At 41.3% G+C, this 4,066-nt stretch overlaps 1 protein-coding gene across 3 annotated transcripts in view; it reads right to left on the reverse strand.

The window, feature by feature from the left end:
- Window positions 1-4,066, reverse strand: part of GRIA1 (glutamate receptor, ionotropic, AMPA 1) — a 121,668-nt gene that overhangs the window by 20,054 nt on the left and 97,548 nt on the right. The gene's annotated exons all lie outside the window — the stretch shown is intronic.

Here is a 4,066-nt window from a genome sequence, read left to right on the forward strand (position 1 = left end):
GTCCTTTTGCTCCGTGGTTGTGCAGCATCTAACACAAGGATGCAGGCTCTTGGAGGCTAGTGCAATACAATAAAAGAATATAATGATAGTCATGATGAGACATCTCACAAGCAGATGTGATCCCATGAGACTTCCCTACAGGTCAATAGCAGTGAACACAGGTTAAACGGGACAAGTTGGATTTCTCTGGGTAACCACATGACCTGTTTAGAATTTAAGCTGATGCCTGTTACTGCTCACCAAAGGCAAGTAGCTGGAAAGAGAATATACATTACGATCTTGTTCTGCTGCCTCTGTAAACCAAGGGGGAGAGTAGCAGTGCTACCATAATGGGACACATTTCCAAAAGTGCCTTTGTAATTTAGGAGATAATGTCCCATTTCTAGGAATGACTTCAATACTCAGGAGCTAAAACCCCTGGTAGAAGGCCAGTGGGACTTAGGAGTTACGTTTATGCTCTCGTACAAGCAGTCACAAAGGAGTACATATACCTTGTACTTTTAAGTCACTTTGAGGTTTTGAAAATCCCACTCCACAGCAGATAACAGGAAATGACCTTCCACTTGACTAACAAATGTTCTGCAGCTGGAGCCCTTGCAAAGTTCATTTCTCTTCACTAATGGGCAGTGTGGGGTTTAAATCATCTTGCATTGAGAATTTACCCGTCCCCATACCCATTCAAGCATAACATGAAGGCAATCAGCTCTCTGCTGTGTGGAAACAAGTTAGTGACTCAGTCCTCTGCAGACCTAAGGTGAGATGGGGCACACTGGTTAGTACTTTAAAGATATGCTAAGGTTCAGATGTTTGCATTTGTCTGTTTGACCTCTGGATTTATTCACATACATTACCATAGTAATACTTGCAAATAGCAGGATCTAAAAAAGACCCAGAATAAAATAAGCAAGGATAACAGTGAAAGAGGCTTTAATGAATACCTAAGTCTGGGATGCGGAAAGGGATGAAATAGCTAGGTAGACTAGACTGTACATTTTTCAACCTATGTTATTCCCTCTGGACCTACACCTTCTTTCCTACACAATCCAAATTAAGATCTCTTGGTTTCTCCTTCCAGTCCTGCCTGTGCTGGCTAAAATCACAACCCAATCCTCTCCCCTGAGCCGGGCTCCTGCCTGGCCCCACAGAGCAGTAGCAAGAATGGGGTGCTCTTTGCCAACATTACCCTTGCAGGAGTAAGTAGTAAATACTCTGCTCTTATTATCCACAGTGCACAATCAACTTAAAATTAGAGCTGGCTGGGAATCAGAATTTCCAGCGCTGTGGATAATTCTGAAATTGTAAATGAAACCTTAATATTCTCAACCAGAGTGAAAAGATAACAGCCACAAATGTCCTCTAAAAGTAGTGTTCTGAAAATGGTTGGATTGAGTCCGTTCAAGATTTGTATTTTTCTATTACTTAATGTTTCAATTCTGAAAGGCTAAAAGGTATAATTTTAATGTAGTAAACATTTTTGTTTCTGCTTTCTCATTCCAAATAATTTTCTTGCAGTTTTATAATACATTAAACCCTTACCTACCACATGTATAATTTAAAAAGTAATTCTAGGATGTGCTATTTTATACCTGTCTAATGGAAAAAATGCAGATGACCAAGCTGAATATAATAATTTTGATTTTCTTATTTAAATGACTTTTTTTTTTACCTTTCCTTGCAAAAAAGCAACTGTATATTGCCAGTAGAAAACAGAAAACAATGGTAAGTTCCCTTTGTTCCCATGGTGTGATTTTTTTAATGTTCTAGCCTTAGCGTTGACAGATTCTTCAGAGCGCAAATAAACTCATGCAGCTGTAATCTCCTATTTCTCAAAACAAAATGTAATCCTTGATCAAACAATTTGCTCTTTGATCTTATCCCTTACGGAAGGTTGGAAAAGCCGACAGGAGGTTGTCTCTGCTTTGTCATCTTATTAGAAGAGCATCATATATTTTTGCAACAAACATGAACAAGATCATGAGAGAATATACAAAGTAAACCTCGTTGGAAAAATATCCAAGCAGCAGCTCAGTTCTCTCCCACTTCTCCCTCCCCACTCCCCAGATCCATTTCTTATGGGGAATTACACCTAAACTGACAGTGTTTTAATTAGAAGCGCAAATCTGGGATTCTAAAGCCATAGTTGCTTTGGGAGGATTTCCCAGATTTGCTGTTAAATTCAGTTCTAATAAAGGCTCGCTCAGTCAGCTGACATATTTGTCACTGAATGAATTTATGCAAAACTGTTGAAAGAAAAGCTCCTATATGCTTGTTCTGCTGATTGTGGGTCAAATCCACTTTTGGTCTCCTACCCACACAGATCCTCTGATCTCCGACAATACTCTGCTAATTTGATACTGACTCCAGATAATTTCCTGGGTCTATGTGAATGTTGACTTGGTAGCGGATTAGTTGCAAACATTTTGATCCAGTTTTGCTCTTATTTTAAACAAATTCTCAACATTAAACTGTCAATGTAAATGAGCTTTGCTTTTTCTGCGTGTCACAGACCATCTGGTGCAATTGCTCTCACCATTTTATCTCTGACTCTGACAGGAACCCTGGATTTGCTTGAAAAGTCTGTGAAGAGTCATAGAGGAGCTAACCTAGTGTGGGGTTGTGGAGCTAGGAACAGCTCTGGGTGTATCCATCACACATACACTGCCAAACTCTTATCCTCTTACGCTCCTTTTACACTCTGTCATGCCATAGATAGTTCTGAATGAGCTACCAACTGTTTGTCATGAAGTTGGAGTGATTATAATGCATGTTTCTCTGTCCATCCTGTATTATTAATTTTCTTGCCATTATTAGTTTACATTTACTTATTACTGAATGCTACCTCCTGGTACAAGAGCCTGCAGTCCTGACTGCAGTGCTGGGCTATAACATGGGGTGTCAAGAGAGCCCTTACTAACATAGTAAAATACACAGAGTTTTCTATGTATTTTTCTCCTGCTTTTCTTTTTCCAATTTCTGTTTCAAAAAAAAAAAAAGAAGAAAAAGATTTGGGAGCTTCTTAACTTTTGTATATGAGCTGGAGATGTGGTCTTTCTGATGTTTTCAGGCAAAACGTGCCAGCTCGTCCGACCCCCAAAGCCAACACGCTGGAAGGAGGCAATATGGATCACGGAATCCCAGCAGAAGTCCTTTTATGAAGGGGCCTTGAGGTCATTTGCTGTGTAAATATTGCAACAACTGAACACATTGTCTGCAAATATGCAGAGTCTCCCAGATACAATGGGAGGATGTGTATTTGTGTGGTTTTAATTGTAAGTCACAGCTTATTTACTGCTTGTTTCTGCCTAAGCTAATGGCCTTGGACAGCAGTATATGGTCCCTTTCCTACCGTTTCATCTCTTCTTTTGTAGACTATGTTGGCACATTTTTCTTCAATTTCCCTTTAATGGGCAAAACCTCTTTCTAAAATGAGTTTTCCTGCTTAGTCAGAAATGCATCATGCCACTTGTGGTTCTCCAGTCATTGGAGCTTGGATTGCTGCAGTGCTAAGTATAAGCATGACTACAAGGAGCAGCTACGTGCTGTTTTCAAGACATTCACTTAGCATTTTGACAGGCAAGAAGTACCTACCTGCCTCAGCAGAGGACTAGCATCCAGGAGCTCTTTTTTGTTGTTGTTCCTTGGGAAGCTCTGCCACTGTATGGGAGCCAGAGCAGCTTACTTCATCTCCCTAATTCAGTTCCCAGCTGTGGGAGAGGAGGATGAATCACATTTATGAACTTCACCTGGGTGGGTGGCCTGAAGCACTGGGCACCAGGTGGAATTTACCTCTGAGCCGCTGCTTTGTTCACTTCCCCTTCCTGAGACACTCAATCCCAGCAGGCAGAGGCAGCATCAATGGGCCCAGCTATGCAGGGGGTAATTTATGGACTCAACAGCAGTCTGCAGATTGTGCCCTCCTGTGGTCCTCAATGGCCACAAAAGGCCGCCTGCTGACACACAACCAACACAACTCATCTGCTCAACTAACGAGGTGTGGTGTTGGAAGCACCTAGATACCAAGCAAGGATGGACTGACTGACGCAACCAGTCTCCCTCAATTTCAGCA

The sequence above is a fragment of the Mesitornis unicolor genome, unplaced genomic scaffold (genome assembly GCF_000695765.1).
Source record: "Mesitornis unicolor isolate BGI_N332 unplaced genomic scaffold, ASM69576v1 scaffold10913, whole genome shotgun sequence".
Classification (NCBI taxonomy): Eukaryota; Metazoa; Chordata; class Aves; order Mesitornithiformes; family Mesitornithidae; genus Mesitornis; species Mesitornis unicolor.